Source organism: Pleurodeles waltl, chromosome 4_2 (genome assembly GCF_031143425.1).
Source record: "Pleurodeles waltl isolate 20211129_DDA chromosome 4_2, aPleWal1.hap1.20221129, whole genome shotgun sequence".
In the NCBI taxonomy this organism is placed as follows: domain Eukaryota; kingdom Metazoa; phylum Chordata; class Amphibia; order Caudata; family Salamandridae; genus Pleurodeles; species Pleurodeles waltl.
In genome coordinates, this window is record NC_090443.1 from 230,376,327 (window position 1) to 230,403,434 (window position 27,108).

Below are 27,108 nucleotides of genomic sequence, written 5' to 3' on the forward strand. Positions count from 1 at the left end.
TAAATTGCCGTTCACTACCTAAGCATAAAGACGATATTCTGAACATTCTTACGGACCGACAACCTGATGCCCTCTTTCTAACTGAAACATGGCTCAATGACAGTTCTGGACCCGATATGGCATATGCGCTTCCCCCCAACTATACCTATTTTGGAAGAAATCGCACTGACCGAACTGGTGGGGGCATTGCCTTAATTTTTAAAACAGATTATACATGTAAATGGGTAGATCTGGATTTCAAAAATTGTGAAGCCGGGTTTTTCAAACTTTTACTATCACCTAATTTTACTCTTTCCGGGGCTCTTATATACCGTCCTCCTGGCCCCGCAGGTCTCTGGGCATCGACCCTCCCTGATCTTATTGCTCCCTTTTTACTAGAAACCACCAACTTTCTGATCTTAGGCGACCTTAACCTACATTTCAATGATATATCTTGTACTACGAGCGCTACTCTTTTAGATAACTTAGCTGCATTAAATTTTTCTCTACACAATTCAGGCCCCACGCATAAGGCAGGTTATTTATTAGACCCTATTTTTTCCAATCTTGCTACGATTTCATGTAAACAAGCCATTCCCATTCCATGGTCTGATCATTTTTTGGTGGAATTTTTGATCGTACAAAAACAAGCTCTTACTCCTTCCTCTTCCTTTGCCAAATCCAGTACTTATAGGAATTGGAAAAACTTAGATATTAATATTTTGAACTTCATGTTGAAAAAAACCTTACCGTCAATCACGAGTTTAAGAGATGTCGGGGTTATTGGTGACTGGCTCACCTTTTGCCACTGATGAATGTCTTCCTTTATCAAATAAAAAGAACAAACAGGGTTACCAGCATCCTCCTGCCCCCTGGTTTTCAGAAACCCTTAAAATAGAAAAAACTAAGTGTAAGAACTTAGAAAGGAAATGGCGAAAAAACTATGATCCAGACAGGAAATCTACTTACAAACTAGCTCTTCTTAAATATCATTGATTATGTAACATCGCGCGTGCCGAATATGCCACCGAGATTATTCTACAATCCCAGAACTGCCCTAAAGTGCTGTTTGAAGTAGTACAGGAACTCTCTGGTGACTCTCGTCTATCTAAGCCACCTGATTTTGACTCTAAAAAATGTAATGATTTGGCAATTTTCTTTGAGGATAAAATTGACAAAATCTACGCCGAATTTCACAATTACTCTAATCATCCCAGTATCAGCATTAAATCCCAATCCACTCACTTTTTACCTTCTCCTATCATTCAAGAAACAATTCAAGCTAATAACTCTAACTTACTCAATGAATGGCTCCCTATGGATACTGCCTCATTTTTTAATATTCTCACAAGTATTAAGTCTGGTTCCCCTCAAGACCCTATTCCTATTACGGTACTTCAAAAGTTAGACCCCTCCATACTTCTCTTCATTATGCAGTTTCTTAACATGTCACTTACGGAAGCTTATGTTCCTGCATCGTGGAAGCATGCAATGGTTCTCCCCTTACTTAAGAAAATTAACTCTGATCCTGAAATTTTTTCTAACTTTCGTCCAATTTCTCTTCTGCCTGTGTTTTCCAAAATTTTGGAAAAACATGTTAATCTTCAATTGTCCCAGTTTGTAGAAACCAGTAATATCCTCCATCCTTCTCAATCTGGTTTTCGTGCTGGCTATTCAACTGAGGCAACTTTACTGGGTGTGACTGAAAATATCCGCCAGCAAATTGACAAAGGAGAAACAGTAGCTCTTATCCTATTGGACTTAAGAGCAGCTTTTGATACTGTATCGCACTCATCTCTCCTAAAAACTCTTAATATCAAGGGCATTGGCGGTAAAGCCCTCTTGTGGTTGTCCAGTTTTTTATCTAATAGGACTTTTCAAGTTTTCTCCCATATAGCCTCTTCTCTGACTCATGCATCCCCTTATGGAGTTCCCCAGGGCTCCATTCTTAGTCCACTACTTTTTAATATATATGTTAGTCCTTTGGCGAGCATAGCAGAACAAGCTGGTCTAACTATTTTTTCTTATGCTGATGACACTCAACTTATTTTTTCACTCTCTTCCAAAGAAACCTCTAACCCTCCCTCTTTGCAAATAGGACTATCTAAGATAGCCAATTGGATGCATTTTAATAAACTCAAACTTAATAATTGGAAATAAAAAATCTCTCTGAGGCCCCCAACATTGGCCCTCTGAATTGGGTGCCCCCCCCCAATCCCTTCTCTCTCTGCTCGTAACCTGGGCATCATAATTGATGATCAGTTGTCTATGAAACAACAGGCGACCAAAGTAGCTTCTACCTGCTTTGCTATTCTGAAGTGGCTTCGTAAAATTCTCTGGATGCTTCCTGTGGCTTCCCAAAGAACCGTGGTCCACGCGCTGGTTATTTCTAGACTGGACTACGGAAACGTGCTCTATTTGGGTGCGAATAAAGGAGCGCTACACAAACTGCAGGTTGTTCAGAATTCGGCGGCCAGGCTTCTTTGCCAACTTCCCAGAATCACTCCTACTTCTGGTGCACTTCGCGAACTTCATTGGCTAAGAATTGAGAATCGTATCAAATTCAAAGCCCTATGCTATATGCATAGAATTAATATGGGCCTAGCTCCCAACCACCTTAAAATCTTGGTCCAACATTATCGGCCCTCTCGTTCACTTCGATCCTCTAATCAACAAAAATTCCAGGTGCCCAAATTCCGACGTGCTAAAATGGGGGGACGCTCTTTTGCTTTCCTAGCTCCCTCTCTCTGGAATTCTCTTCCTTCTTACTTACGTCATAAAAGGGTGTTCATTAGATTTCGTAAGGAGCTTAAGACATGGCTCTTTAACCAATAACTGCCCAAGCTGCTCTTCTGAGCTTGCCTTTGTTTTGCATTGTCTTAAGCGCCGGGAAACCTTCGGGTAGCTGTGCGCTATATAAAATTAATAATAATAATAATAATAATAGAGTCTGTAAACTATAGACTACTAGTGGACCTGTAGCACTGATTGTGCCACCTACATAAGTAGCTCCTTAATCATGTGTCAGGCCTGTTATTGCAGAGCATGTGTGTGCAGTTTACGCTGTCATTTTGACCTAACAAGGTAGACCTCTTCCCAGGCCTAAATCTTACCTTTTATATATATGTCAACCCTAAGGCAGACCCTACACAACCTAGAGAGCAGGGTGTAATGTACTCAAAAGGTAGGGCATATACGTTTAAGCTTCCCATGTCTTGTAATGCAAAACTCTCCAATTCATTTTTCATCACTGCCAGGCCTATCTCTCCAATTATCAGCATTGGGATTACTTTATTACATGTTATAAGTGTAATTGTCATTTGGAACCAGATAGAGAATTTGTGTTTGGTGTCTCTGAGCTCACAGCTTATGATGAAGTTTGTTTTTAAGTTCCACGCCCAAAAATGCACTTTTAGGGACTGGGCATTTTCCTTACCTAACCCATTCTGTGCCTTCTGTCTGTCTCTAATGCATGGCTATGGTGGGTGACACATGGTCTTGTGCATTCCCTATAGACAGCCACACATAAAGAGACCATATGTGTGTCTGATGGGCCATCCACTTCCTGATAGCCCATCACAAGGCTGATGGGCTATCAGGGCCGAATGGGAGGGAGGAGCTGGCACTTGCACCTGAAAGGACTGGGCCAGTCCCCACACAAAGAGTTGCATACCCCCCTGTAGTGAGTCTGGAGCCAGGGCAGGAAGGGCAGGCACCTTGTGCACTTCAAATCCTTTCTTTGAAGTCTCCCCCACCTCAAAGGCACAACTACGTATAAGTACTGGACCGCAAACACCACCAATTTAGTACACTTGTGGACCTGTGGATATTCTGTCAAGAAGAACTGCTGTGCTAAAAGAAGTGTCTCCAAGGGTTTACTGACTAGCCTCCTGTTGCCTAAGCCTCCGGAACATAAAATGCTTATGACCCTCCTGTTCCAACCCCTGGGCTCATTTGTTTGTGAGGCTGTCCTGCCAAGTGGTGCCACCCCATTCCTGGACCCTTGGAAGTGGACCAATGGGTTTGCTCCAGTGGATTCGACACATCCTCTGCTGCAAGAGCTGAATCAACCACTCACCATTGCTGCGAGAACTGGATCGGTGTATAGCACTTAGAAGCGTTGCATCGCACTCGGAACCACTACTCAGAAACCATCTCATTGCTGCCATTGTATGCAGAAGATTAATGCATAGCCTCTACAGCATGCTGAAACCTGGCACATCACATTCTGAACCTCCACATTTTGGAACTGATGCTTAACTTCTGGATGCAGCCCATCTCCGCAGTGAGTGGCATGGAAAAATCATTGCAAAACCTCAACTGCGTAGGGATCACAGACTCATCTTGTGGTTGAGAACTAAGGTACTTTAGCTCATCGGGTCCTGTGTGGGTCCTGAATCTGGTAATCGCTCGATCATGGTCAACCTAAACTCTTGACTTTGTCCAAGTCCAGCCAACCAAGTAATTCTTTAAGCACTATTTACCTCTAAGAGCTATACTTGCATTTTATCTTTAAATAATCATATCTCAACTTCTACTGGATGGACCTTTTTTGTTGTGGTCTTGCTTTATTTATAAAACTATAATCTATTTTTCTAACTGGTGTGGAGTCTTTTTGTGCTGTTTTCACTGTGTTATTTGTTTAGGTATTGCACAAGCATTTACACACTGCCTCTCAAGTTACGCCTTACTGCTCTGTGAGAAGCTACCAGAGGGTGAGCACAGAGAAACTTTTAGGGTGTAACTGATTACTCCGACTAAGATTGTGGTTCTTGCTTGGACAGGGTGGAAACCTCTGCCAACCAGAAACCCAATTTATAACATTATTTAAATGTAGGACATGTGGAAAATTAATGTTACTATGTCACTACAGGGAAAGTCCATAAAAGTAATTTTCACTGTGGCAGGCCTACCTGTCTTATGTAGAAACTCAGAGTACAAATTAATACTGTATCTCAGGAATGTGGCCAGCTAGAAAAATAATTAAGACACTTTTGTTCTTATTTATGAATGTTCGCGCCGCCTTAGCATCAATTATTTTTTACGCTAAATCGGACCTAACTTAACTCCACATTTATTTTGTGACGCTTATTTTGAGTTAGCATCATTTTCTGGAATCACCAACCCACCTTGCATTTCATTGTGACATTAATATGCAAGGAAAGCATTCCCTTCCAAAAAATGAAGCTAGGCCCCTAGCGCCATATTTATTTCCATATGCTAAAACAGTGAGCACCTAGGAGGAAAATCCACAAAATGACGCTAAGGCTGATTGGCTTCAAAATTTAACTCCTGGTCATACCAGGCATTAAAGTACTGTTAGGCACATTTCCATGGGGAAATACCATGGTATGGGCACAAAAATGCCCCTTTTAACCCCCAGCATCACCACCTCCCACGCCACAGGGACACTACTGGAGGAGGAAGCCCATCCCAGGTAAGTTGAAATGTCTTGTTTTTTGTGTGCCACTGGGGGCCACTTTCATGTGGAACCCTGGCTGGCACTGGTTGTGTTGGGGTTGTCCTGGGGACACTTGTCCCACATGGTGGACATTGAGTTTGTGGTAATGTCTCCTGTCTATACTTAGACAGGAGGCATTTTTTGGGTGCTTGGCCACCAAAAAATGACGCTAGGCTGACTAGCAGCAAAATATTTGCACTAGCCAGCCTAGCGTAATTTTTGCCCACTAGCACCATTTTCCCTAACTCCATTCTGCACCAGCTAGCATAATTTTTGTTGATGCTAGCAAGTCCTTAGTGCAATCAAGTGTCTTTTTTTTCAATATGGTGCACGGATGGCATTAGGGAATGGCATTAGCTTGAGCTAACTTTTTTGACGCACTTTGTGAGTCGTTTTCATAAATACGGGCCTATAGGAGTTATTTACAACAAACTGGTGCACCAATCATGATGCGCAAGTAGGCTTGTGCTACCCTGGGCCGCTGTAACAACACCATGGTAGCACTGTATTTACAGTTCAGTGCACCATGGAGGTAGTTAGCACAACTGTGTTTGAATTTCTAACGCAGTTGTGGCGCTTTGCTGGATTAGCGTAAACAATGTTGATGCTAGTCCTGCAAAGCTCGGGGAGGCCCATTGAAAACAAGCTAGCATCACTTTAACGCCTACCTTGAGCAGAAGTAAAAAAATGACAATAGAATGATGCAGTGAAATCTTGTGGGTTTCAATGTGCCATTCCTACGGGTATTTTTGCAGGGGAATGCCTCCCTTGTGTACATTATACCTAGCGTAGATATAATGTGGCGCAAAGGTTTACAAACTTCCACAATGGTACCATTTCACCAGATTGTAAATATGGAACGGGATGGGGGACTGTTCTGCCCCACCTTAACATAAACAGAATTAAGCTACAACAGTGCAAGAGGCTTATAAATGAGCCCCTATGTGTAATAGTTGTTCAAAATACAATTTAATGGTGATTTACCTTTTCCCTGCCTAAAGTTCCTGAAGGCTATTTTGCATTAACTTTACAGCTTCACCTACCCTGTGCTAAGCCCAGGAAAAGAAATGCAATTCCATCCAGTAGCACACAATGGGCTGAGCTGAATGGGAAATATGACTATTGTAAGCTCAATTGATTGTCGGGGCTGTGGATATTCTGTTGATATCATAGTGACAAATCGTGTTTGACAAGTCTGTCTGAAGCACATGTAAAAGTTCTGCACACTTCAAAGGGAGCAAACAGGATGACAGGACAATTCTTGTTTATCCCCTGTATGATTTGTGTTGTCCAACCAGGCTTTTATCTCTGAGGTTGTTGTTGGTACAGTTCCTGATTCAAAACTGGATTTTATTGTTAGATGTGGGGGGACACGAAGATTAACATAGTGCACTCCTGACACAACCCCACCATCGGAGCTCAAGTTTAGCATGGCCAAAGTGCTTCACTATCTTGGATTTTCTCTGACACATAGCCGTTTGGCCCTTTTCCAGTAAAGCAATATTACATACGTTGGTGGATCAGGGCCTGGGAACCTTTATTTCATTGGTCAGAGAGGAACTATGACTGTCTTTGGGTGCCCCCACCCACAGTTTAATGAACTCTACAAAACTGGACCCTCATACAACCTTCATCAGAAAACTGCTGAACTTGTGAAAGGATACAGGTGGACTGAACCTACTACACTTGAAATTTGTGATCTCTGAGAAAAACCTGAGTTTGGAATCTCTTCAATTTGAAATCCAAGGACAGAAAGATCTCCAAGGATCATAAGACTGTTCCCCTGGGTGTTCAAAATAACATAAATAAATCAGAAGAAGCAATTCCTGTGAAGAATTTTAGGTGACCAGTGGGAACTGGACCTATGTGGGACTTTGCTGTTGCCCTCTACCTGACACTCGGAGAGTCTCTAAGGGGCATATTTATACTCTGTTTGCGCCGGAATTGTGTCGTTTTTTTTTACACAATTCCGACGCAAAACTAACTCCATATTTATACTTTGGCGTTAGACGCGTCTAGCGCTAAAGTCCCTGGAGTTTGCGTCATTTTTTTGCGTGGACACCTACTTTGCGTTAATGAGATGCAAGGTAGGCGTTCCCGTCTAAAAAATTGACTCCGAGGCATGCGCGCCGTATTTACACTCCCGGGCAAAATTCACGCCCGGGAGTGGGCGGGTCAAAAAAAATGACGTACGGCCGCTTTTGCGCCGTTTTTTAGCGCCTGGAAAAAGCATGGGGTTAAGGGACCTGTGGGCTCTGAAGGAGCCCAGAGGTGCCCTCCCATGCCCCCAGGGACACCCCCTGTCACCCTTGCCCACCCCAGGAGGACACCCAAGGCTGGAGGGACCCATCCCAGGGACATTAAGGTAAGTTCCGGTAAGTATTTTTTATTTTTTTTTGTGGCATAGGGGGGCCTAATTTGTGCCCCCCTACATGCCACTATGCCCAATGACCATGCCCAGGGGACAGAAGTCCCCTGGGCATGGACATTGGGCAAGGGGGCATGACTCCTGTCTTTGCTAAGACAGGAGTCATTTCTCTGGGGTTTGGGAGTCGGAAAAAATGGCGCAAATCGGGTTGAGGCAAAAAATTTGCCTCAGCCTGACTTGCCCCATTTTTTGACGCCCAAGCTCCATATCCCCCTACGCCGGCGCTGCCTGGTGTACGTCGTTTTTTTCCACGCACACCAGGCAGCGCCGGCGGCTAACGCCGGCTAGCGTCATTGATTAAATACGGCGCCCGCATGGTGCTTCAGAATGGCGTTAGCCGGCGCTAATTTTATTGACGCAAAACTGCGTTAGCGCAGTTTTTCGTCAAAAAGTATAAATATGGCCCTAAGTGCTCCTGCTCGTGCACCTGGTCCTTAGTAAGTAAACTTACAAGGGGACACGTATAGGTCGATGAACCTTTTGATTCGCATGGAGTATCCTAGCCATGTAGTAACCAATGTCTATCAATAATCAATACATCAATCGATAACCATTAAGCAAAATAATAATCAGCAGTTAATAATTCCATCATTTCATGAATAACCACAACTCAATATACGTTTTAGCAATTTTATTTCCCTATTAGTTACAATACTAATTCATGGGGTTAATTCAAACTTTATTCAAATCAAATCAAGATTCATTCATTAATGACCACCAATAACATAATCTAATCAGAACTTGAGAAAACATACGCTCTAAAGCTTCAACATAATCCAAAAAGTAGAATATGACAACATAAGTAGCAGAGTTCAGCAAATCAGTCCATCAATCACTTGTCTCTGTATACTTCAATGTCCTAACATGGGACCCTCACCTAACCAAGATCAGCATTTGCATGTGGGACTTCATGCAAAAACAATTTTGAACATGAATTTGGAAAAACATCTAGCTAAGAGAAACTATATAAAAACAGCGTAGTTTGTACCTAGAAAGAAAAGGCATGAAGGTTAATCAGTCACATTTTCATAGCTACCTATCCACGGTATGGATCAGCAACAAAGTCAGTCTTCGTCTTCAGGTCATCAATCGATCAGCAACGCATCAGGCTCTCAAGAGCATGAGCCCAATGACAGTATCTTGAGTCTCTTCGAACATCCACGGCTAACCTCCGACATCTGACATCTCTTGATCAGTTCAGTTCTGTTCTGCATCTGAAGTTTCTCCCCCTTGTCACGACGTTATATCAAAGTTGCCAAGACCATCCCCTAATTCCTTATTGGTCAGTTTATCATTAGTTATTTCACTAACCAATAACTTTAGTTTTACAAATCTATGAATTCTAAGAGTACGGCATTCTCAGGGTGTCAATTGATTCACTTTACGATGTCCTTATCATCCGGCTCAACAGGTATCAAAATTGTTGCATCTTCTTCTCCAGTCAGTGTCTCTATTGTTCGAGTCCTGGGAAAGTACATCTTGTCTGCTCTACACAGTCCTTGTTGCAAATTTGATCCCCTCATCTCCTGTTCATCGGTTCATTGCAGAAAATTCTAGCTAAGCAGACTTTATTAAATACGAGCAGTTCAGGGTCAGTTCAGCACGTTAGCTTCTCTACATTGCATGATTATTCTGCTTCTGCATGAGGCCTGTCAAAACTAGGCCACAACTTCAGCTAAGTTAGCTCTACAATATAATGCAAAAACTATGTGTTACATTTCAATATGACATATTACTACATCATTATTACACATTTTCAACATTTCACATATTTGTAATCACTTTTTAAAATATAATTTGTGAATTATGGCAGCCACTCTTCGTGGGTACATTTTCAAATGCACACATTATTTTCTATATTATTCATTTTCTACTAATTTCATTATTCAAAATACATAAACACTCATAATACTTTCTAACTAAGACATTTGCGTCAGCAGTACCACCTCTGATGACTACATATATCATCACACTACCTTTTCCATCATCATTTTCATAGCTCTATTTCTTTGGTATTTTGTCTTCTTCTCCAATCTTCCCTATAGATTCTTTCCCTGTTTCGTTCTTCCCTCCTCTGATTATTTTTGGACCTTTTCAATTTAATCTTTTAACACAATTTACGTGAACCCCATAATCCTAATATACAAGCAGTCACAATTAATATTTCCTGTATGATTTCCCAAACACCTGGTTCTTTCAATTCTTTTAAATTCTTACTTGAGTTAGTCAGGTTAATAAGTAAGGGCTAGATGTAGCAAAATTAGATTTTGCAACTCGGAAATTGCGACTCTGTGCGACTCGCAATTTCCAAGTCGCAAAACCATATGCAGAATGGTGTCGCAGACACCTTCTGCGAGTCGCTATGGGGTCGCAAAGACCCACCTCATTAATATTAATGAGGTGGGTCGCATTTTGCGACCCCATAGCGAGTCCCTGCGCCCACAGGGATGGTGGCCTGCTGAAGTCAGCAGACCTCCATGTCTGTGACTGCTTTTTAAATAAAGCAGTTTTTCAGAGTAGGCAGTGGTCCATTGGATCACTGCCTGCTCTGAAAAACCCTTTTTGGCAACATTCACAAATGGGAGGGGGTCCCATGGGGACCCCTTCCCTTTTGCAAATGGGTTACCACCAGTGTGACACTGATGGTAACTGCAAATTGCTTTGCGACCACATTCGCGGTCACAAAGCAATTTAGCACAGCGATGTGAGTCGCAAATAGGAAGGGAACACCCCTTCCTATTTGGGAGTCGCATTCACAATTTGCGAGTCAGTACCTACTTGTGAATGAGCATCGCAAATGGCATTTGGCATGGCGCAATCGGCGATTTTCGCAGTTGGCACCATGCAAAATGCTTGCTATATCTGGCCCTAAATCTCTTATCTCTTTACTATTGTTAGGAATACACTAGCAGAAATGCCTAAAGTTAATCATTTTACAGACTTCGCCGTCCTTCGCTAGAAGGATATCCAAAGCAAGGCAATTTTGAAGTGTAATAGCTCTATCTGCAGCTAATTGAGTATCTATCAGGAGTATTGCCACTGTTGAATTTGTCAGCATGTTATCCACAATAGTAGACAACTTTTGCATCTTGATCTAATTCAGGATGACTCCCACTGAAGGAATCACTGCACCAAAGATATCTCCCACACCTGCAGAAGAGGTTTCCCTCCTCTGTCGCTTATGATGTAATTCAGTCAATTTCGGAAACTTCTTTAAGTCATCTATCTGATAAATCTTTTGGAAAACTATCCCCAAATAACATGTCCCATACCATCCTCTTGGAAGACGTAATAAGCATTAAGTCCACAAATATAAATGATACCAGGAATCGCAGGGTCCTGACCACTCAACATAAAGGTCCATTTACTCTGAAACAAAAAACATGTCATGCATTCACTTGTTCCCACAAATAAAGTGTCAGTGCATGATTTTGGCCTATATATACAAAGCATCCCTACGTGTAAAGCATCTAATGCTAACTTTCCTTGCGTTTTAATTTCAGTGTAAGCATAATCATTCTTTTAAGTCCTTTTCTCTAAGCCTTTTTCTAATGTTTCTTTTAATGTTTTTCTTCTGTCATCAGTATGCCCTATAAAGCTCTTTTCCAAAGGTGTAAGCAAACATGTGAGATTCTTTCTCTGTGCGTATGTGGTTCCAAATGTTAGTGTTGGCTCAAAGAATCCTATAACTAATACTATATCAAGATCCTTAGCTACTCTACTCAGATACCTAATAATAGGAACAAATGATAACACCATATCGTAGTTAGAGTAAAAATACTGTATATACTCTAGATTATAGAACCTTGTTAGTAGCAGACTACAGCGTATTCCTTAGGTTAGCAGAAGACTATGGTACCTAACTTCTTCCTCTACTGATGAAGGAATTTGCGTACACACAAGACAATCCCTTGCATCCATTGTCTCAACATACACACTCAACAAGCAAATAGAAAACAGAAGAAAACTCTCCTTGAGCATTAGTATAATCATGCAAACATTTTCCATCTAACTTAAACTTCTCTAAAGCCGTTAGTGTAGTAGTCTCAGAAGCAGAAGTACGATCAACTCTTTTCACATCAAGAACAGACATTCCCACAATCACCACTATAAACAAGATTCCACACATAATTGCCAATCCTACACTCATATACTTATAGCACCTAGCATTTATACCTTGATTATCCAACTCAGCCATGATCTGTAAAGAATCAGAAAGCAGAAGTAACTCTTATATAAAGAGCAGTAAAAATCAAAAATAAGGACAATTTTTTCTCTAACAATTCAGTCTCACATTCAGGAACCCTTTCCTTTGTCAAAATCGATTAGCAGCTTGTCACATCCGGTTTTCAATGTCATATCAGGTTATCAATGTCTCTTCTGGTTTATTTTTAACAGGCTCTTTAAAGTAATTCAGATTGGTTCACCTTCAGGTTACATCAAAATACTGACTCAAAACCTCTCTATCAAAACAAAAGGACATAAACTTGTGTAGCCATTCAATAGTAGTTGCATATGCCTAATCAGGACCTGCGTAACGTCGACTTGCAATTCCCTTTCTTTTCAACTTTCAATCACCAATTAGTTCTCCTTCACTCAATTCTTCTTTTCTCGCGGTATCGACTTCTTCCTCCATTGTTTCATTTATGATCAGTTCCTTCCTTTTCCCAACTTGCCATTCGGGCCAATTATCACCTTTTCTCGATCCTTCTGTCAATATTCTTCTCAGAATTAGACTTGGCTCCTTCTCTTTCTCTATGGTGTTTTCCCTTGATGGACCTGCAACGGGCTCAGGAGCAGTCGGATCACTTTGACTTTGATCCATCTCAACTCTTTCCCCCTCTTGTTCTGACATTTGCTTCTCAGCACTCTCTGCTTCTGGGAGAACCTCTGCTGAGCTAGGCTCTCCTGCGGCATCCGTTGAGATTGATTCTTCTGCACCCTCCTGTAATTCTTCACTTTCATCTCTTACAGGGGTAATTGAACCATCTTCCACAAGCTCCTGTTCAATTTCAGACTCTCTTGGTTCTTTTTCTGGTTCAGCTGTGGCAACCTGTTTTGCTGTTGTTGGTGCTCTCAACAACTCTTCTCCATGATCCTGTGGACATACCACTTTCTTTGTATGACTTGCGCATCCAGTTCGGGAGTCCTGCACACTTCACAACTGTTGTAGTTGTTAGGACCACCTGGTGTGGCCTTCTGCAACGTGCTCTAAACACGTCTTGCGAACATGTTTTTGGACAATAACTCAGTCACCGGTTCTCATATTGTGCCCTGGATCATTGATGGGTGAGAGGGTGGTAGCCTGCACCTGCTGAGAGAAAGAGTGAACCACATCAGCCAGACCTTTGCAGTAGTCCGATACCATATCATCTGTAATATTTACAAGTGCATTGGCTGGAACTGCTGGAAATCTCATTGCTCTGCTCATGAGGATCTCATGGGGCGACATCCCTGTCTTCATGTCAGGTGTATTTCTCATCGACATCAACACCAAAGACAATGCATCTGGCCATTTCAGATTCGTAGCTGCACACATCTTTGCAATTCTTGATTTCAAGGTACCATTCATCTGTTCCACTAGTCCTGATGCTTTAGGGCGATAGCTACCATGCAACTTTTGCTCAATGTTTAGTGCTGCACATAAGAGTTTAATCACCTCGTTGTTGAAGTGAGTTCCCCTATCTGATTCTAAAGAGATCCGAAACCCGAAATGTGGTATCAACTCTCTAAGTAATAACTTCGCTACTGTGAGGCTGTCATTCCTTTTTGAGGGGTATGCTTCTATCCATTGACTACAAATGCACACAATCACAACAAATACTCCAAACCTCCACACGCAGGCATCTCAATGAGATCCAATTGCATTCTGCTGAATGTAGCTCCTGCTCTTCCAATGTGGCTCAAACTCACCACTGTCCCTTTTCCCATATTTAGCTGCTGACAAACTACACAACGATGACATACTGGCTCTGCTGCCTGTCTAAACTTGGGATTGAACCAGTCAATCTTGAACAAGCAAACCATGTCATCCCTCCCAATGTGTGCATGGCCATGATTATACCTGGCAATTTGTGACAATAAACTATTTGGCAGGACCATCTGACCTTCCTCAGTAACCCAGATCTCATCAGGCCTTGGAACACATTTTAATTTGGACCAAGGTCGTTTCTCCTCTCCGTCAACATTACTTTCCAATGTTTTCAACTCTTCCAAAAAATTGATCACTTTCAATGCAAACCTTGTACATGTAATACCTTCTTCTGACGTCAGTTCCCACTTGTCTTTGAACAATATACAGTTCAATGCGCAACACCTTGAGACTTGATCCGCATATCTATTTCCTAGTGAGATGTAGTCCTGTGTCTTTTGATGTGCACTGCATTACACCACGGCAATTTCTTCAGGTAACTGTATTGTATACATCAATTCTTTTATTCTGTCTCCATTTCTTACTAGTGAACAAGTAGAGGTCATGAAACCTCTTTGCGACCACAGCTGACCAAAATCATTAACAATTTCAAATCCATATTGGCTATCTGTGTAGATAGTGACTCTCAGTCTAGCAGATACATGGCAAGCCCTAGTAAGAGCTACCAATTCTGCTACTTGTGCAGAATATACACCTCAAAGACAAGAAGCTTCTAATATACCTGTACTACAAAAAAACAACAACAAGCTTTATTCAGTCAAATAACCATCAAAGCATCATAATACAATTTAAGAAAATCAAAGTTAAGACATTTTAAAACCCAGTACAACAGTATAAAATAAACTGATGAATACTTAAAATCTTAAACTTCACAAATCTAAGACTTTCATCCATTGTTCATCATGAAAAAATATTTTTAAAATGATTACGTATGTGCTATGCTGCCACCAAAAACTTACTGACTGCAAGAATTAAGGCATTAGAACTATCAGTTTTTAAAACCCTAATTGCTGTACAACATTGATTCAAGCCCATTTCTCGACAATTTTGGCGAATCCATTGAAACCGAGGAGAGGAGTAGGCTGGGCAGAAAAACATAAAATGTTCAACAGTTTCTAAGCTACCACAACATGCTGGACATAAATCAGAAATAGGAGTTGATCCCCAGCTACTTGTTAAGGACATCAGCGGTAGACTCCCAAAACGGAATCAAGCGTATAAACCTTTGCCCAATGAATCTGGTAGTAGATCTAAGTACGGTTCCTACTGTGGGTACCACTTAAAATCAATAAATAGTTTAGTTAGTCGACCGCCTGACTTAAAACTAATATAATTGTTCCTTATATGGGACCAATATGCGGCTTTCAAAATAATTTTATGGGATTTCTCCAACTTATGTGGGTTCTCCCAAAAGCTTCCCAGGCCCAGATTTCGAAACCAATTAGACACATGTCTAACCCAAGTAATGGTAGTCGCATTCAGCCTCTTTAATAAGTCAAAAAATAAGACCCTGTATATATAATGTTTAGGGACAGTCCAAATCCTTACCCAGTATAACAAAGGGACTCGAGGCTACCAAATCTGCTACTCGATTAAACCCCAAATCCAAAAACATTGGGATCAAGGTAATACTATGAAGACACGCAATTAAAGCCCTAGTAAAATTATTTTCACTCACAGTTAATCTTTTGCTATTGGAGAACCCCCATATCTCTGCACCATAGGCGGCAGCTCCCTGCGCCTATGCAAATAAATCTTAATAGCCGGAGATTCGGCTTTTGACACCAAACTTTTATAAAAACGCTGGATTGCAGCCGCTCTGTGCTGAAGAAGGCCAACATTTTTACTGATCTGTTCCTCCCAGTGCAATTTGCTTGTTAACCTCACACCCAAATAGCCTATGGAATTAACCTTACTTAGAAAAACACCATCCAATTTAATGGTGCATCTCCTGCAGGGTCCAGCATCAGTTTAGTTTTACTAATGTTCAACTCCAACCCATAATCTGTTCAGAATAATTCCTCAGTGAAGGGGCATCATTCTGGCAAGAAGTCAGAACCTGAACCACCTTGTTGATAAGTGAGTTGAATAAAATCGAGACCAACACACAGCCCTGCCAGACTCCCCTCTTGATAGGAATTTATTCAGTCAATTCACCTTGGTTACCCCATCGCACTTGCGCACTTGCGCATAAATATTTTAGCAGATAAATTATATTGGGTGGGGTTCCCTATCTATGTAGTACTTTCCACAACTATTCCCTTGGGAGAAAATCAAAGGCGGATGTGCTAGTTTTCGGGCAAAAGCCCACCTGTAGTGAGGAAAGGACCTGAGGATCTTGAACCCAGCTTTTTAGCCTCCCAATTAGTTGTTTAGCAAAGATCTTTTGTAAATTATCAAAAATTCTAAATTTAATTGAAAGATTTGCGTTACCCTTTTTATAAACAGGAATAATTTCAGCTCCTTTCCACGTGCTCGGGATTGTACCTCCTGCAGCAATTTTGTTCGAGATCAGATTTATGTACCAAGACCATATGATTGGCTCTGATTTATACAGGTACCCCGGGAGCTTATCCAGACCAGGGGCTTTACCAGATTTTAATGAGTTGATTGCATCAATAGTTTCCTCTATAGAGAAAAAGATGCAATCCCCGGAGGTATAAATACCCACCCCTGGAGAATCCAGACTAGTATTCAAACTCACCTCCAATGGGGAGACAAAATCACTAGATTGGGAATTACATGTCAAGGGGTTATAGGGTGTAGCATAAAGTTGGGTGAGATAATCCACCCAACACTCAGGTTGAATGTGATTCCTAATATAACTCCTACACCCTCTTTGTCTCTTAGACAATAATTCTCCAAATAAAATATTGTTATTGTTTTTTGAGGCATCCGATAGTTTCCGCCAAATGGAATCTTCCCAGAACCTTTTCGCTTGCAATATAGATTCCTTATCTTGCTAGTTGGATCTCCCCTACAGAACCAGTCATAATGGCAAATTTTAATACAGACTTAGCCCTAAAACAATCTTCATTAAACCATTCATTATTATTCGTGTTATCATCACAGGGCCTAGGTCCTACCTTTTTATAAAAGAAACTCTGTAATTTCTTTAACATATTGTCATGTATACTGAGAATGGCAATATTGTTAACATCCTGGTCCTCCTTAACTGCCAGTTCATCTACAAACAGTTGGGAAATCCCACCTAACAAATAGGGGTTGGACATCAGCCTTGGACAGCTAACCCATGCAAAGTTGTTAGTCAGACATGGATGGGACCACTGTGTGATGGTTATTAAGTGTTCTCCTAAATTCATCCCCAAAAAGAGTAAGAAGTAAGGGGTAGTGATCGCTCTCACATCGAGGTTCAACCCTCATGACCCTCAACAAGGGCCACAGCCTAACATCCACAAATAAATAATCAATGACACTTATGGACCTGCCTCATTTAAATGTGGGTGCAGTGTTTAAATCAGAAGGCATACGTCCATTGCAAGCTGTAAGGCTGTGCTTTAAACATAGAGAAGCCAGCTGAGCAGCCACACAAGATCGAATACAATACTGAGGATTAGTTAGCTGTGAAATACCCCAGAATTCATCCTCCTCAACCGTTAATCTGTTGGTCAATATAGAAGGTTCAAAAGTACAATTAAAATCACCTGCTATGATTCAAAAGGTGGGGGGATGCAAGGTGTCCAGAAATTCAGACAGTAAAACTATGGTCTGCGATTCTAAACTCCGTGATACAGACCGATTGCATAAACATTAATAAGAATAATCTTAAGGTTCTGTTGAAAAGTAACTTGTATGCCCATTAAATCAACAGAATCAATATTTGATATCATATGGTCACATTGCAACTTCTTATTCATAAGTATCAGTAGACCTCCTTTGGCTCGGCCATAACCCTTCTCCGGTGGTTGAGCTGAAATACTAAACAAAAGGAATCCATCTGTATTGATTTTGTCCTCCACCCAAGTTTCCTGTAAGAGGCAAATATCTTGGTTATTGATATAAGTAATCCACTCTGGGTCAGTCAATTTCCTATCAAGACCAGCTAAATTCCAAGTCATTATAGTTAACTCATGATTGTCTGACTCACTTACGTGAGTGGAACATCCAGCCTCTTTCATATACATATCCTCATTATGTGTCCCAAGTGGCACCTCCCTAGCAACCTCATTCACATGTGAATCCTCACAGTGTATCCCAATGGGCACTTCCTGTGCAATATTTAGTCATCCTGAAACTGGCAATGAATAGGGATTTTTAGCTGACCTAGGTAATTTACATTCTTGGGGATAAGTTGCCCTTTCATAGATTGTGGGAAGACAAACACTAGGTAATTTTGATACAAGACTAATACCCACCCCACTTGACTCACTAAAGTGACAAGTGCGTAACTCAAAATCCAAGAGTTGATCTACCAGTAACTTATCAACAAGGCGAATACAAATCAAATCAAAGCCCACTCCAGGAAGGCAACATCTATCTGCTGCAAGAATATCAGTTCGAATGACTGAAAGGAAATTACGTCGGACGCGGAGCCAGTACATAACCTTATTGATCAGAGATTCATGGTTCTCAAAAGAGCCTGGCACATCCACCACGTAAATTGTACTGTCTCTACTTTTAAAACCTAAACCCTGATCCTCTTTGCAAATCTACTAGCATCATGATTAGAAATAATATCAGTAGAAGGTCAAATTTTTTAATCTTAGAGACAGGGAGACTATCCACCTTACCAGCAGCCATGGGGATAATATTCCCCCTTGACTTGTCCTGAGGAGCATCTGGATAGTCACTACTACATGTCTGATTCCCCATAGAATCCCTAGGATTAAAAGCTCTATTGTACTGCTGTCTATCACTTGTGAACTCTGGCAGTTGACCCTCTGCACCTAGAGTGGGTGAGTTTTCACAAGCGGGAAGCCTAACTTTACTTGTGGGGGGAATGTCATCTGAGGGTCTTGATTTAGGTATAACAGCGTTCCCACCCCCCTTGCCTCCCCAACATCCAGCTGACATTTGCATCCACACTTCTGTGTCACTTTCTCCTTCATTAGACCAGTTAACATTAAAACTAAACTCTTAACTTCCTCCACCTTCTGAAGGACAAGGGCCAAGTCAATTCCGTTATTATCCAGTTCCTGCCCATCAGGATCAAACGGGGACTTGGTCAGAGTATTTTCATCAATAACAGCTCCAGGAAGGTGTTGTACAATACAGGCAGCAGGATCGCCTTCCTCCATCAATGGACCGTACCGATTAGTACACACTATGGGGCATATATATACTCTGTTTGCACTGAATTAGCATTTTTTTTTTTTACTCTAATTCGGTGCAAAACTAACTCCATATTCATACTATGGTGCTAGTCCCATCTAGCGCCAAATTTATGGAGTTAAAGTCATTTTTTGGAAGTGGAGACCTACCTTGCCTTAATGAGATGCAAGGTAGGCGTTCCCATGCAAAAAATGACTCTATGGCCTTAACGCCATATTTAGGGGCATATTTATACTCTGCGCCATATTTATAATCTGTTTGCACCAAATTAGCGTCATTTTTTTAACTCTAATTCGGTGCAAAACTAACTCCATATTTATACTTTGGTGCTAGACCCGTCTAGCACCAAGGCCCTGATTTATACTTTTTTTGCGCCGCATTAACGTCATTTTTTGACAAAAAAGTGGCCCAAACTTACAAAATATTGGCCCTTATTTATACTTTTTGCTACAAAACTGCACTAACTCAGTTTTGCACCAAAACGTTTAGCACCGGCTTGCACCATTTCTGTGCACCAGCCAGGCACCATATTTATGGAATGGTGCAAGCCGGTGCAAAGGGTAGGCTAGAATAAAAAAAAAGGACTTTAGTCGGGTGGGGCTGGCAGTATAGAAGAAGGGGGTTTAGCACCAAAAAATGACTTTAGGCAGGTTAGAGTAAAAAAAAATTACTCTAACCAGATTAGCGTCATTTTATGGTGCTAAACCTACGGTGCCACATGACTCCTGCCTTAGAAAAGGCAGAGTCATGCCCACCACCCCAATGGCCAGCACAGAGGACAATGGTCCTCTGGGCACGGTCATTGCACCCTTTGCCATGTAAGGGGGCCCATATCAGGGACCCCTATGGCACTTTCAAAAATAAAATAAAATACTTACCTGTACTTACCTGTAATGTGGTCCCCCATCCTCCGCAGTCCCTCTGGTTTGGGTGGGGGTACCCCTGGGGCCTGGGGAGGGCACCTGTGGGCTTATTCCATGGTGTTCCACCATGGAAATAGGCCCACAGGTCTCCTAACACCTACCCTGACCCAGGCTTAAAAAAATGGGGCAAAGCAAGCTTTGCCCCATTTTTTGACCCCTCCTCCCTCCCTTGCACCATTTTTGCATGGGAGTATAAATACGGCGTTAAGGCCATAGAGTCCTTTTTTGCACGGGAACGCCTACCTTGTATCTCATTAAGGCATTTAGGTTTCCACTTCCAAAAAATGACTTTAACTCCATAGATTTATCTAGCACCAAAATATAATTATGGAGTTCGTTTTGCATCCAATTAGAGTACAAAAAAATGATGCTAATTCAGTGCAAACAGAGTATAAATATGCCCCTTAGCGTAAAAAATTGGCACTAATCTGGTTAGAGTCATTTATTTTGATTCTAACCTGCCTAACGTCATTTTTTTTACGCTAGCCTACCCTTTGCACGGCTTGCACCATTCCATAAATATGGTGCCTAGTTGGTGCTAAAAAATGGTGCAAGCCGGTGCAAAACTTTTTGGTGCAAAACTGTATTAGTGCAGTTTTGCACCAAAAGGTATAAATAAGGCCCTCTATTTGGAACCACCCTGACCTCTGGGCTTAACGGAGGAGGGAAGGACCTTGGGTCAGATGTAGCAAACAAAAAATTGGCGACTCGCATTTTGCGAGTTGATGCGACTCGCAAAATGCGAGTCGCAAATTAGAATGCAGGCAAAAAAAAGTGCCGAAATAGCGACTCGCACCCGGACTCGAGTGTGCGAGTCCGCCGATTGCGAGGTCGCTTTTTGCGAGTGTGCAAATAACGAACTCGCAATAAGCGAGTAGATGTCGCAAATTGCGATTAACTTGTAAATTGATTACAGGTGCAGCAGAACACTCCAGAAACCACTCCAGAACACTCTGGAAACACTTCCTGGCACATGATGATGACATCACAGCCAGGAAGTTTACTAATACACCTGGGAGGAGGGAGGACCACACCCTTTTATAACTGCCGAACTACACACAGGTCAAACAGCAGCTGCCATGGAGGGAACACCAAGGAAGAGGAAGATGAAATTCTCTGAGAGGGAGCTGGAGGTGCTGACAGACGAATGCTGTCAGCACTATGATGACTTGTTTGGTAAATCAGCCCTCAATGTTCCTGAAGCCACCAAGAAACAGCTGTGGCAGGACATACAGGACAAGATAAATTCCCTGGGGGTGAGCCATAGGACCATAGACGACATAAAGAAAAGGTGGTATGACCTCCGCTCCCGGACCAAGGAGAGGGTGGCTGAAAGGCTCCGGGAGATGAGAGGCACAGGAGGGGGACCATCGTCTGTGCCACCACCCACACCCCTGGAAGAAAGGGTGGAGGAAACCTTGGAGCAGGAGGCAGTGTCTGGATTTGGGGACCTGGACACCTCAGAGCCCAGCATATCAACCGGTGAGTACCATGTGATATGCCTGTACCCCTATCAATGCCATACCCCCACCCACCATGTACACAGGGGCATGCACAACCAAGATAGCTCCATTTCAGGGTAGCAAATGCCAGAATGATGCATTATGGGAAATGTAGTCAAGTAGGCAGTTCATAGGCAAATGTTTATTATGAAGTGTGCAATAGATAGTAGACACTGACAGTCTGTTCCCCATGTCCCACAGGTCTCCAAAAAGACACCACCACTACTCCAAGCAGCCAGCCCCATGAGGACACCTCAGGACCTGCCAGCACCCCCACCTGCACGGTCAACAGCATCCCTGCAGTAGCCACACCTGCTGCAACAATATCACAAGAGGCTGCCCCAGCAACAGGCAGGGATGAGACAGGTGAAAGCACAGGGCAGCCACCGCTGCGCAGGCGTCGCAGGTCCATTACATCAGGGCTGCAGTCTGCATCCGGGCTACTTCCTCCCAGCACCAGTGAGGCACATCTGCTGCATGGTCAGCGCCTACAAAATAGAATTTTAGGGAGGATTAGTGGTGTGCTGCACCGCTTCGTGCGCAATAACCATGCCAGCATGCAGCACCTGAACTCAAGGATGGACATGATCTGCAATAACACTGGGGACCTTGCCCTTGCCATGAGGGAACTGGCGGGAGGACTACTGGCCCAGGCCGAGGGTGGGCAGCGCAGGGAACGTCAGCTCCTGCACAGACTGGACAGGATGTCCACATCCATCGGCAGACTCGCCATGAACACCACAGGCCTGTCGAGGAGGACAGTTGGGCTGCAGGTGGAAATGGGCCATTTTGCTGGGGATGTGGCAAAGGGCCTGGGACGTCTGACCCACATCATAGACATGATGGAGACACGGAATATGTCGAGGGGCACAGGGGAAACACCCCAGGACAGTGAGGAGGGCTTGACAGTGAGCAGTGTCTCTGTCACTGACAGCAGGGAGCTCAGGAGTAGCAGGCAGAGCACCACGGAAGCACCAGGAAGCAGCCAGGCTGGCAGGAGGGGAAGAAGGTCTTAGAGATCACCCTGGACCATAAGAAGTGGCACATGACGTCAATGTGCCACATGCCTGGTTTGCATTTTCATGCCCATGGACATTCAGTACTTGTAAATAGTTTCATTAATGCACTAATAAAACAGTTATTTTTGTTCCACTTAACAAATGGAGTTTTTGGTCAATAGGTGAGTATGGTTGGAGTTGGCACGTACCTTCCAAAATATTGTGTTGCCATGTGTTCCCGTCTCAGTCTGCCTTGATTAGCTATACTCCTATCCCCATGATGGCGAGGTGGTTGTTCTTGCTCTTCAGGATCTGGGTCTGCGGGGGTGTGATGTAGCCCAAGTCGGGTGGCGATGATGTGGAGGATGGCGCATGTGACCACAATTTTGAATGCGGTAATGGGGGTATATTGGAGGGCACTTCCACTGCGGTGGAGGCATATGAATCTTGCTTTCAGGAGTCCGAAGGTGCGCTCTATGAGGTTCCTGGTCCTCTTATGTGCATTGTTGTATTGCCTCTCTGAATCATTGCTGGGTGATAAAAACGGAGTCATGATCCAAGGCCTAAGAGCATATGCACTGTCACCTGTTGGGCACAAAAAGAACACTGTTAGGAAGTCCTGATTGTCGTGCACAGTGACCTGTGTGCATGTCTGCAAGTGTCTGTAGCTCTACCTAGGAGGTAACCATCTCCGAATTCCCCACGTTCCAGGCGTTGATGTATCCCACTATGCCTAAACATGTATGAGTCATGGGTACTGCCTGGAAACTTAGCTACAATGTCCGTGATGACATAATGGGCGTCACAAACAACCTGAATATTGAGTGAGTGGGTACACTTTCTGTTGCGGAAAAGGTGTTCCAGATTTGCAGGGGGGTATATTTGAATGTGTGTCCCATCTACACACCCTATGACATGGGGAAAGTGGGCAATGCGATAAAAGTCCAGCTTGGTGCTGTTCATTTCTGCCTCATTCCTTGGTAGGTATATGAAGTGAGACATGTGTGTGAGCAAGGCATGTAGGAAGGCCCTGAGGAACCTTGACACTGCACTTTGGGATACCCCACCTGCCACAGCAATGACCCCCTGATAGCTCCCTGAGGCCAAGAGGTGCAGTGAGCATAGCACTTGCACATGCGTAGGGATGGCGCAGCCACGCAGGGTCTGGTGTTCTAGCTGTGGTTTGAGTAAATCAATTAATTCTAGGATGGCTGCGCTGCTAAGGCGGTATTTATCGTATATCTCATCCTCAGTTTGCTGAAAAAGAGTCTGCCTTGTTCTATATATCTTCTCCTGTCTGTGGCCCCTCCTCCTCCTCTGCTGGGCTGCGTGGACTCTCCTTCTCACTGCTATCAGGTATATCTCCGCCATCACTGGGCTTTTTGCGACTAGTCGCAATTTGCGAGTTGCAATTGCATAAGGTTTGCGACTCGCAAATTGTGACTTGCTATTTGCGGGTCGCAAAATGGGGTTGCAACTGATGCGACTCGCAAACGGGTCCCATCGCATTTTGCAAGTCAGAAATGGGCTTTTTGCATCCCATTTCCGATTTTGCACTGTCGCAAATAGCGAATTGGCCCATTTGCGACTCGCAAACCTTTGCTACATCTGGCCCCTTGTTTCCTGCAGGGAAATGCCCCTCTCACATGACAAGGAGCTAGGGACACTGCAGGATATTACTGTTGATAGGGGTACAATAGTTTCCTTTGGAGTATGCAATCCCCCACTTCCAACAGTCTCCTCAGAGCAATGCAATGATTGCATCCTCTTCCTCCTTGTAAAGATCTCCGGGATTTTCTCATTTCCAGACAACCCCCTCTTCTTAAAAGGCACACCATCAGATGAATGAGAGTTATTCTTCAAAATGGCCTCTACTTCCTCAAATAATTGATCAATTTTGTCAAAGGAATTGGTTCTTAGAGTGGTGCCCAAGCTCACTTGTTTACTGGAGAGTATTATTAGTCTTTTTGTGCCATTCAAAGGCATTGGAGCATCAACAGCTTTCCTTTTCCCCATGGTAAATAATAATAAAAATGAGTATATATAATAATCTGAATAAACAATAATCCTCTTGCTCCTATTAACACTCCCTTCTGGCTGCCAAGGGTGCGCCCAGCCCGGCCTCTATCGGGTGATGACGGACGAAGGCGGGCCTGTCTTGGTCTGGTCTTTCCCCAGGCGCACTCCCGGGCGTGTCCCGCGTGGCACGAGGTAAGCGTCTTTAAGTATCTGACCCAGTGACCGGGAAGCCTGGGGGATGTAGTCCCACCCCGGGCTGATGCAGCAGAAACCCCTTGCTAGGACGCGCTCCTTATTTTCTGTAATCATCCTAGATGACTTTATTGGAATGGTAACTGGAACTCGTGTGAGGACTCCAACTGAGACTAGGGGGGAGAGCTTGCTGTCTGCTGAGTCGAGGTACCTAGAAAGGAAGGGTTCAGTTCACAGAATGGGGTACCTCAAAACCTTTGGAAGCAGGCGGCACTGGAGGGCGTGGCCGCGTGAGCCCACCAATATACCTGTAATTGTGCACACAGCGTATACTGCTCTCAGAGTTCCTGTACCATCTCTGAGACATGAGCCATCACCAAAGACAATTTGGTCATTTTCTTCCAACTGTGTATCTCTGATATCTTGTCTTGGTTTTTTGCAGAACTCACTTACCTTGAGACAATCATGCTCAACATCTTCTTCTTTTTCAATTTCAACAGTATCACTTGGAAGTAATGTTGCTGGGTTCAGCACTGTACATCTTTTCAATGTTACATTTGGAGCACCTATAATGCTCGTCTCATACCTTGTCAGTCTGGCACTAGTCAAATACTGTGTTTTCATCCTTGTCGGTAAAATCTCAACAGAGTGAGGAACCATTACCATTAGAGGATATCCCATCACTACTGCCTCACATTGAGAAAGGCCTTGAACAACTGCGGCAACTGTGCACAAACAACCTGGTAAGGCTGCTGCAACGGGGTCCAAGGTAGCGGAAAAATAGGCTACTGGGCAATAAGCACCTCCATGGACCTGTTGTCAAGACAGACAAAGAACAAGCATCGCGTTCATGACAAAACAATATGAATGGTTTCGTGTAATCAGACATTCCCAACGCTGGAGCTCTGCACAAACTCTCTCTCAATTCAGTAAAAGCTTTCATCTGATCCTGGTCTAGAGTAATGGGATCTGTAAACCTCCTTATGTGTCAGCTTTTGCAATGGTTTGGCATTCTCAGCAAAATTTGGAATCCACTGACGAGAACAGCCTACCATTCCCAGAAACATACTGACATCTCTCTGTGAAGTCGGGGATTTCTCTGCAATTTCATTTTAATCCTTTCTCTGGAAATTCTCCTTGACCCTTAATCAATTTGCTGCCCCAAGTATTTCACTGATTTCTGAAGGTATTGCAATTTCAGAGGTGATACTTTATGTCCAAAATATCCCAAATGATTCAACAGGGCAATCGAGTCGTACTTACACTCGTCCCTCGTTTTGGACGCGATCAATAACTCATCAATGTACTGCACTAGAGTCGATTGATACGGTAACCCCAATGAATCTAGATTCTTTTTCAAGATCTGATTCAACAGAGACGGTGACTCTGCGTACCCTTGAGGAAGCCTGCACCAGCTATAGACTCTGTCTACGAATTTGAAACTGAAAAGAAATAGACTATCCTCTTGAAGAGGCACAGAAAAGAAAGCTTGTGACAAATCAACCACTGTGAACCACTTTGCATCGCATGGAATCTGAAACAATATTTCTGCGGGGTTTGGCCCTATAGGGCAACACTTGACTGTCATGTCATTCACTTTCCCACAAGGCTTCTTTAAGCCTATTATTGGTGAATTATATGGACTGCTCAACACTTCTTTCAAAACCCCTTGTTTCAGGAAATCTCCAATTATCTGTGTCACCTTCATCAAAACATCTTGTGCCATGTTAAACTGTGGAAGCTGTGGGAACCCTTCATTTGGCTTCAAAGTGATCTTAATCAGCTTCACTTCCTTAATCAGACCCACTTCTTTACCTTTCAGGTGCCACACATTCTCCTGTACTGTTCCCTGCATGTCTGCATGCAATGCTTTCACAGTAAACATCAGGAAAAACTCAATCAACGAGTACTCTTCATTAGTGATTTCATTCTCAGTTTCAGGAGTTTGTTCTTCCTCATCATCACTAATTGTCTGGACTGCTATTCCAGCAGTTGAACAAGTAATCGAACAGCTGGTGTTCCACAATAAGTCCCTTCCCAAAAGGGATACTGGACTTGAGTCACAAACTACAAATGTATGCAATCCCTGAAAATTGCCAATCTCAACCTGTACTGGATCTGTGATCGGATTTATTAACTGTATGTTCGCTATCCCTACAACCTGAACTGTTCTGCCTGAAAAAGGCAAGTTTGGAACTTCTGCACTTCTCACTGTAGAGTGTGTAGCTCCTGTGTCCACTAGGAATAAAACCCTGTGACCCATCACCTTTCCTTTCCACAAAAGGTCCTCGTTGATCTACTTCTAATGAAGCTGCAAGCAAACACGGCTCCTCATCCAAACTATTACACATCTATTCATCGTTTATTTAATTCTCAATATGT